Here is a 10000-nt window from a genome sequence, read left to right as displayed (position 1 = left end):
CTACGTGTAGGTGCTTGTTAAAGGCAGATCTCATAAGAGATTCTTTACTGCGTAATAAAGCACGAGCTCTGAAACGGGAATCATTAGCAGTCCAAACACTTGAGTGATTTTGCTTCAGTTTGTCATTATTTTAATTTTATCTGCCCACCTTTCAGATGAACTGGCTCAGGATGGAAACAAGTCAGTATTATTGGATTCCTGCTAAAGGTCACTTTGATCATCGCATCATTCTGCGCACTCAATAAGTGTCTGAGACCTCTCCTCCTCCCAGATTGTCTCCCTGCTCATTTACATACTCAACTATGAATACAGAGTGCTGCCTTTTAGGATTAAATCAGCACTTATCTGAGAATTAACCGTGTGTGTGTGTGGACAGGTAGAGAGAAGAGTGAGTTAATGGTGAGCTCTTCCCCCGTTCTGATTGGCTGACAGCTCTTCTCCTCTCTCTGGCAAACAGAGACATAACCAAATCCCCCCCTCCACCACGGCGCTGAGGTCGCAGCGTCAAAATGACTCTTTTTATTACAGTTCATAAACACCAGCTCCCCCGGTGGCCCTGGGAAATTTCACATAAACTTTGATCAAACAGACGTCGGCCTCCCTGGTTTTAAGCACCTCTCTCTACGTGTGAAAATAGCCTGCCTCAATCACCGGCGAGGGTAAGACAGGGAAAACAGAGCAAATAGCACCACGCTCACTATATCGAGTCATTATTGGCCGGAACGCTGGGGGAATAGAATTCATATAAAAACAATAAGTTTCTCCTCCATCGCGGGGAAATAAAATAAATAAATAAGTGGAATCTCTGTATGAAACGGAACTGCTGCCTCTCTGGTATACTTTGTGGCTAAAGTTAACGAGTCAGGCTTGTGAAGGAGAAATGATGTGTCTAGAAATTGGGCAGCGGAGGCAGATGACTAAGGCCTTCATTCTCTAAACCTGCTTGTGTTTAACCCCCAGCTCCACTACGCAGGCGGGTACTTTTTGAGTCATGACTGATGCCTGCTTGAGAATTCTATTATTATTAAGGGTCATTTATATCTCTATGATAAATAGTCTTCATTTAGTCTGAGAGCAGTGCCACTAGAAACGATGGGGGCAGTGCAGCTGAAAGTCCAAACGAAACATGACCGTTGGTAAAATAAGTGAAATATTACACTTTACACCTCCTCTTCTGTAGTAAGTATCAGCACCTCTTCTAGTGTCACCATGTTTGTTGTCAGAAACGTTTCCGAACTGCCCTCTATTGGATGTTATTGCTTACTATCCATTGCAACGTAAAGGACGCATAGTAGTATGTGGGCAGTGACTGTATTTGAACATGTTCAGGTGTACAATGGGAGAAAACATGACCCTCAAGGGCTATACCACTAACTGGTAACACGTGACATCATTAAAGGGTTTTAAAAATATACTTCCAGATTTATATAATGGTAAAACAAAATCATAGTGCAGCAGGTAGGTGTCACAGTCACACAGCTCCTGGGACCTGGACTTGTGGGTTCAAGTCCAGCTCCGGGTGACTGTCTGTGAGGAGTGTGGTGTGTTCTCCCTGTGTCTGCGTGGGTTTCCTCTGGGTGACTGTCTGTGAGGAGTGTGGTGTGTTCTCCCTGTGTCTGCGTGGGTTTCCTCTGGGTGACTGTCTGTGAGGAGTGTGGTGTGTTCTCCCTGTGTCTGCGTGGGTTTCCTCTGGGTGACTGTCTGTGAGGAGTGTGGTGTGTTCTCCCTGTGTCTGTGTGGGTTTTCTCCGGGTGCTCCAGTTTCCTCCCACGGTCCAAAAACATGCGTTGGTAGGTGGATTGGAGACTCAAAAGTGTCCGTGGGTGTGAGTGTGTGAGTGTTTGTGTTGCCCTGTGAAGGAATGGCGCCCCCTCCAGGGTGTTTTCCTGCATTGCACCCAATGATTCCAGGTAGGCTCTGGACCCACCGTGACCCTGAACTGGATAAGGGTTACAGATAATGAATGAATGACCAAAATCTTATCCCAAAACTGTAGTTAAGAAGAAGGCACCAGGCGGGAAATGTGTTGTACGTAATGTTAAAACCTTCACTGAGCTCATATCAATTTCTAAGAAAGAAAGTAAAGTGGATGAGTTAAGGGTTAATTAACCCATACTCATTCTGTCTTTGATTCATTTCTTACGTAAAGTGCGGACGCTGTAGTATTGTCCCGCATCCTCATCTATCTACTGACAGCGGTGGTGATAGGATCCAGGGGTCATGAAGTCTACAGTGAAAAACCTAAGCTCAGTTATGAACTACTGGGAAGAGTTAAGAATAATACAGAGGCAAACTTGTCAACGTAAAGTTGTGGGCACTGTAAGTGCTACATGTTAGTGAGTGTGTGCTGTAACCCTGCAGAGTTGTGTTTGATAGCTGTAGCCAAGGTCACTGGAGCCCATTCTCTTTTCTGTGTTCTTTGTTTCAGTCTGAATGTCTGCTCCATTCTCTCAGCTGCAGAAAGTCCCCAAAGCCCCCACCAGGGCCTCCGCAGCTCCTTAAGATAACACCAATTACCCAAGACCCACAGCAAGACGTGCGTTAAGGTGTATGTGTGTGTTTCAGCAGTTCTTATATCTCGTGGTCTATCTTTCTCACCCCCTCTGCTCTGCCTCCTCTCCTGACAGCGTGACTCAAGCTTCCCTTTCACCGTCTCGCCATCGTCTCAGTTAAAGATCGCTCCACGCCAGCCCTCTGTTCTGCTTCTGCTTTAGTGCCTCCTCCGTTCACTAATCCATCAGCTCATCTGCTCACTGGCTTAATTGTGCACTATCAGCCTCTAATCAGTCTCTTCTCTGAGACGGATCCTCGCCTATTGTCTCTCACTCATCTCACTCTGTCTCTTTATCGGGCCGCGAACTCATCGCGAATGGATCCTTCAGGAGGTGAATGCATAATGAAAGTGCAGACCTCACAGACGGCGAAGCTTTAAAGCGACACTAGGTAGAGTTTTACCTTAAAATGTTGTGATGCTTCACTGAGTAGAGCCCCTTTTGGTGCTACTTCTACTTACTGTTGCTTTAATCATTATATACGTATGTTTAAATCTGTAGATAGAAGTCGTAGTGTTTTAGATGCATGTAAACCAGTCAGTCATGGCATTACATCCACCTTCTACATTCATTGTTAATTCATCAGCTCCACTGACCATACAGGAGCGCTTTGTCTTTCTACAATTACAGACTGTAGGCCATCTGTTGCTGTGCATGCTTTATTGACTCGCTTTTACCCTGTTCTTCAATGCCCAGGACCCCTTCAGGACCCCCACAGAGCAGGTGTGATGTGGTGGTGGATCATTCTCAGCGCTGCAGTGACACTGACGTGGTGGTGGTGTGTTAGTGTGTGTTGTGCTGGTGTAGAGTGGATCAGACACAGCAGTGCTGCTGGAGTTTTTAAACCCCTCAGTGTCTGGACTGAGACGTCCTGTGAGCAGTGTTTACAGATGATGGGTAAGTACTAATATATGGAACATAGTATTTTTAAATATAAGTATTTACAATATGGACTAAATTGGTAGGTGTTGGTATTTTTATGTGCTTTGTTTATATCTCTATTTTTATTTACTGTAAAAGTAAATCAAATATTAAGCACTTTGAGTTATTGCTGATTATGTATAGTTCATTGTAGATTTTGTCAGGTGTGTGTGTGTAAAGGGGTGTGTATTGTGGGGGCTTTGCTCCATTCAGGCTCAGTGTAGAGTGGGTTTGTACACTCACTGCTGGCTGGAGCAGGTCAGTGGAGAATAGCCAGTACTGAGCCAGTGTCACATACTTCAGCTCTGATGCTAATGCCAGAAACTTGGCACACACACACACACACACACACACTGTTTCTGTCTCCTTCTCTCTGTCTGTCTGTCTGTCTATCTGCCCATCCATCCATTTATATGTTAAGCCTTTTTCAGTGAGTGTGTGTGTGTGTGTGTGTGTGTTGGACGTCTATGTGAAGATGTCTGAATATTATTGTATCCACAAATGGATAAAAGAGCGGAATAAAATAAATTAATTAATCAGTACTTTCAGTTATTGTTGTTATTAATGGAGTCCATTACCAACGTTGTTGTAAACGTCCATATCATCATCTCCACTAGTTCTACAGCTTCAGACTGTCGTTCAACTGTTGCTCTGCATACTTCTTCAGCTCTCTTTCGCCCTGCTCTTTAATGGTCAGGACCCCATAGCACCACTACAGAGCAGGTGTGATTTGGGTGGTGGATCATTCGCAGTGACGCTGATGTGGTGGTTATTGTGTGGTACATGTGGATCAGACACAGCAGTGCTGCTGGAGGTTTTAAACACTGTGTCGAATCCCTGTCCGCTCAGTTAGACACACCAGTCTCATCAGTAGCTCATCGTTTGGTCCTCCTCCAGTCTTTCATCATGACGTCGGCCATTGGTGGACTACTCCAGCAGCACTGCTGTGTCTGATCCACTCGTACCAGCACAACACACACTAACACACCACAGTGCAGCACTGAGAATGCTCCACCACCCAAATAGTACTGTTGTTGATCTGTAGGGGTCCTGACCTTTTGAAGAACAGGGTGAGAGGGTGCTAACCAAGTATGCACAGCAACAGATGGACTACAGTCTGTAATTGTAGAACTACAAAGTGCCTCTGTATGGTCAGTGGAGCTGATAAAATGAGAGCAAAACAACACATTGTATCCTGGGATATATTTGTTTTACTTTTAGATCACTGTCATAGCTGCTCCAAGCTCAACACTGCGGAAACTGCACTATGTAAACTTCTGCTTGATTTCAGGACAGTGCTGTAAATGCGAATTACACTCTGCAACTGTAGGGGAAGCCCAGGAGCAAAAATACCAAGCCTCACCTAAAATGACTTTAAGCCAGTGTTTGCACTGGGCTGTGAAGCAGGTTTCTGAAACTCATCTGGAGTCAGAATCTCAGTCTGTGTCTGTTTTATCTCGGTCTTTTTTTCTAGCGCTGCTGCACTAGGGGCCCTTGTTTTATGTCATGTCTCGTGCCGGAGTCGGTGGGGACTCCAAAGGGACGCTCACCTGTGCGCGGAGGGCCGCGTGAACCCATCAAGCCACCGCCTGCTTTGTGCAGACAGGCGTGAAGCAGACTGCACCCAAAGCACACGTCACAGCCTGTTAGGAGCTGCAGCATGCACTAAAGAGGTTAAACTGCTGCACTTGGCAAGGCAATTTTATTGATAACTGTTTGAAGCCCCTCTTTTGTCTCCCCGCCGTCTCAGGGCCTTCCGAGGCATCAGCCTTCTCCGTCTTTATTCCGCGTGCCACTCTCAAGCAACTTCAAATGCGCCCAGGCTCATTCCTCTGTGTGGATGCCGGGAGCGTGCGCATCCTGCTGCTGCTGCTGCCTCCTCACTGCCTCGCGTACTCTGATCTGGCAGACAGTCTTCTGTAAATTCCCTCATCTCTCTGCTGTATGGAAATATTTATATTAGCACCAGCTCTGATGCTGAAACGTGGGATGCTGCATCGAGAACTAGAGCTTTAGGCTTTTGCTCGTACACTGCTGAAACTGCACTTTTTTTACACTGTGTTTCGGGGGGGAGCAGATTAAATGCACCATCACAATATTTTCCTGCTCTGATATTGGTGTAAATCACATTAATGATGTCCAAAGCTCTGCTAAAGCATGCTGAAAATAACATTACAAACCTGCCACAGGCAAAGCACTTAAGAAACTGGGTTGTAGTTCACTCACACATTCATTCATTCATTTATTCAGTCACATAATCGTTCACACATTCACTCATTTGCTCACTCACTTACTCACATTAAACCGAATAGTCCCCAAGATCTCCAAAAAATGATTGTGTATACAACTAACAGAGCACTCCAGATGTTCCTAATGTCCCACAGTCCAAAAACACACGTTGGTAGGTGGATTGTGAGTGTGTGAGTGAATGTGTGAGTGTGTGTCACCCTATGAAGGACTGGCGCCCCCTCCAGGGTGTATTCCCCGCCTTGCGCCCAATGATTCCAGGTAGGCTCTGGACCCACCGCGACCCTGAACTGGATAAGTGCTTACAGATAATGAATGAATGAATGAATGAAAGCCAGGTCCTGCACTTGGGCAACATGGGGGCGCTCTCCCTGAAGTTTGTGTGGATCAAATCAACTCATTTTTTATTTTTATAACACTTTTACCAAACTGATGTTGCAGCTTAGGCTCAGGACCCACCGCCACCCTGAACACCTGCAAACCAAGAAGCCCCATGTGAGCAAGCCAAAGGTGACAAAGGCAAGAGAAAACTCAGTATAAACCCTGGAAGAACCCATCCTCCTCTGATCAAACTACTGTGAGAAGTTAACAGTGTCAGCAGTTCATCGGTCAGTTTAATGGCGGACGTAATGAGGGTTTATGGCAATGAGAATAGTGCTGATGGTCCTTCAGTGTCGTTGACGATGGCAGGTAGGTGAGTGGTCCAAGGTTGGTGACCGCAGCTGGTCTGGTGTGGATTGTAGGAAACCTTCCTTCAGTGGGCCATCACTTTCTTGGAAATAATTAAAGGGATGGAATCAGTTGGGTTTAGTTCAGAGAAAAGTAAGTATTTCCAGACATTATCTCCAGTAAACCAGCTCAGTCTCTGTTGACGTGGTGACTGTACTGGGGTGGACTGGCCGTTCTCTCATTGACCAGGCGGATCCTGCCAGTTTGTGGTAGTTGAGGCGACTGTCTAACGTTCCAAAGATGGCAGAGTGTTTTGGGGGTCTAGAAAAATGAGGTAGAGATGTAAATATCATTCATTTATTCATGTAATCTAATAACCCTTAAGTCATGTAACTGGGTTATCTACTGTATTGTTCAGTTGAATTTCAGATGGAGGAGAGGATGAGGCCGTTGTTGTCGTTAGGGACGGCTGCTCTCCTTTATTATCGGGTCCACTGCTCCAGCTGACCAGAGTCTCCATCATCCCCTCGTTAGCCTGGGGTCCTTGCCGTGGACTAGAATTGCAGCTCTGTCCAGCAGCAGGCCTGACCAGCCCTGAGGGTCCTCAGAGGCAATCAGAGAGTCAAAGGTTAGTCACTGGATGTTGAGCCTACACTGTGGCCACCCCCTGTGGCCAATTAGGTGCTGCTTGACCCAACTTAATAACATTAACTCTAGGCCCCGAAAGTCCTCAGAGGACCGTTTCCAACCCTTTTCGTCTGATGTGGTGCTTGTGTAATTTTTCTGTGTGAACAATGGAAATTGAGGGATTTTTGTTTAGGGATTTGACTAGAGCTCAAGGATACATCATTTTTTAGTTCTGTTATATACATGAGCATGAGAAAAAAAGGTTATGACTCAGAGGGAAGGGAGCAGTGCAGGGCAATGAGTCTCTTCCCTGTGGGCTGTCCTCCAGACTGCCAGTGGCAGCCCAACTAAAAGCTCAGCTCAGAAATAAACCGGCCCGACGCCAAACATCTTCATCACACCCTCGGTGATAGCGCAGCTAATGCATGTGCAGAGCTTTCCTGGAGATATTTAATGAGAACGGTCTTCTCTCAGCTGTTGGAATGTGCTAAGAACCTGATGTGCAAAAAGAGTTTAAGGATCCGTATGTAAGGTTTTGCATGCCATTTAATTTTACGTTTATGACGGGTACGTTTAGCTTAGCCTTATGATTTTAATAACGTTAAAGCCCAAGGACACTGTGCTGAACCTAATTGAAGTAAAAATAAATTAAAAAACGGTCAAATTCACAGTAAATACACAGTTACAATGTATGTTTTTCACTTAATTTTATAGTCAATAACGTTTTTATTTACCTTCCCATGAACAAAATATACACACTAAAATTGATTCCACACTTCACTACGTAAATACAACTTTTTACCGTAGAATGAAATATAGTTTTACCACAAATCTACAATGAAAATAATGTGACATACAAAAGGACAGACGTTGAGACACGGCCATACTGCAAATAAGCACTGTTTAGACAGCCCTTAAGAGGCATAGTGCTGAAAGGAGTGAGGAAGCAGGATGTATTTGGGCTTGGTGTGTGATGAGATTCTCGGGATGCCACACTCAAGCACTCAAACATACACACAAAGACACAAACTAGTCCCCCCAACGCAACACAGTGGAAAAACCCTGAATGAACTCTGAAAAACACAGAGAAGTGGGAGTCACTGCCATGATGGGAGTTCTCCCGTGAGTCCCAGTGTGTAGGTATTTCACTGTATTTTTACAGTCTTTTACTGTCATGGTTTGACCGTTTTTTCTAGGGATGGCACGATACCACTTTTTTAGGTCCGATACCGATATTTTACATTTGGGTATCTGCCGATACCGATACTAATCCGATTTTTGGACAAAATAATTGCTTTGAAAAAAATGTTTTCCAGCAGCGTTTGTTGATGCGAAACCATTTTCTTTTTGGCATTCGAAGCCTTGATAAATTCCGTGTACTCCTTTCGTGTCATGTTCGTGGTGTTAAAGTTCCCAACACTGCTACCACCTCATGAGACAGTCTTGCTGTTTTCTTCGTTGACTGTGAAGTAACTCCACACTGCTGACATGTTTACAGGCCTCTCAAAACAATCGCTCTATCGCGTGATGCCTGCCGGTCCTATGAGAAAGTGCTGGGTCCTGTGAGAAAGTGCTGGGTCCTACGAGAAAGTGCTGGGTCCTACGCGAAAGTGCTGGGTCCTTTGAGAAAGTGCTGGGTCCTTTGAGAAAGTGCTGGGTCCTATGAGAAAGTGCTGGGTTCTTTGATAAAGTGCTAGGTCCTATGAGAAAGTGCTGGGTCCTTTGAGAAAGTGCTGGGTCCTATGAGAAAGTGCTGGATCCTACGAGAAAGTGCTGGGTCCTATGAGAAAGTGCTGGGTCCTGTGAGAAAGTCCTGGGTTCTATGAGAAAGTGCTGGGTCCTATGAGAAAGTGCTGGGTCCTGTGAGAAAGTGCTGGGTCCTGTGAGAAAGTGCTGGGTCCTGTGAGAAAGTGCTGGGTTCTTTGAGAAAGTGCTGGGTTCTATGAGAAAGTGCTGGGTCCTATGAGAAAGTGCTGGGTCCTATGAGAAAGTGCTGGGTCCTTTGAGAAAGTGCTGGGTCCTATGAGAAAGTGCTGCATTGGCTTACGGCATTTTGCAAATTTCACCCCAAAAATATGGGTCGGATTGTATGTTTTGTTCCTTTCTGATATCCGATCCAGCAATTTAGGCCAGAATCGGACCAATACCGAATATCGGATCGGCGCATCCCTAGTTTTCTCACTCTAAAATTTAAAGCCTTTGAATCTAATCTAATCTAATTTAATCTAGTGCACTTACAGTCATCATTTTCTTTTCCTTATTTCTCTATTCCTACAAATTAAACAGATTTCTTGTTCTTACTGTGTCCTCATGTGCATTTGCTCCCTTATATCACGCCTTAATTAAAGCCCATTCTGACCATTTTTCCAAACTCCAGATTTCAAAACTTAGACCACTTTGGGAGTGTGTGGTATGCTTTAAAACAGTGTTTACATACGGTATATCGGAAAAACTAATTTCTCCATGATATGGGCCCTTTAACAGCAGCTGATATTCTTTGTGTGAGATCAGTCTCGAATCCAAGGGAAGAAGATCAGTTGACATTTCAGATTCTGCTGTCCGCTCCCAGGAGTGGGCACTTTTTCCCCTCCCAGTGCAGCATATGCCCTGTCACACTGCACCATGAAAACAAACAATAACCCGGTGTCCATCCCCTCCCTTTGCCCCGTGTGCTTTCACACAGCCCATCACACAGTCCTGCTCGCTTCACACAGGCCAGCGTTAAAAATACATGTAGAGCTCCCCTCATCCTTTATTCATTCTTACTCTCTCCTTTATGTTTATGAGACTCTGGGGCTCTGAGGGTCCATGCTGCTGACCCAGGGGTCTTCTCAGGGGCTCCAGAAAGTTCCTGTTTTTCAAATCTAATCCACTATAAATGAGGCCCCAAAACATGCTGCAGTGCGCCATACATAGTTACTGTACCCTAGGACCGTTACTCCACACTCTGCTGGAAGGAGGCTAAGGGCTATACATTGCTTTTT

The 10000-nt window shown here is 45.2% G+C and overlaps 1 long non-coding RNA gene across 1 annotated transcript in view; it reads left to right on the top strand.

Moving 5' to 3' along the window:
* Window positions 1-7662, top strand: part of LOC136668982 (uncharacterized) — a 17548-nt gene extending 9886 nt beyond the window's left edge. The window contains exons 2-3 of the long non-coding RNA XR_010795563.1: window positions 3249-3449; window positions 6808-7662. This is a non-coding gene — a long non-coding RNA (uncharacterized lncRNA). The remainder of the gene's footprint in view (window positions 1-3248; window positions 3450-6807) is intronic.
* The last annotated feature ends 2338 nt before the right edge of the window (window positions 7663-10000 follow it).

Source organism: Hoplias malabaricus, chromosome 15, assembly GCF_029633855.1.
Source record: "Hoplias malabaricus isolate fHopMal1 chromosome 15, fHopMal1.hap1, whole genome shotgun sequence".
Taxonomy (NCBI): Eukaryota; Metazoa; Chordata; class Actinopteri; order Characiformes; family Erythrinidae; genus Hoplias; species Hoplias malabaricus.
The sequence above is the reverse complement of the archived record's forward strand: the minus strand, read 5'-3'. Positions and strand labels throughout refer to the sequence as shown.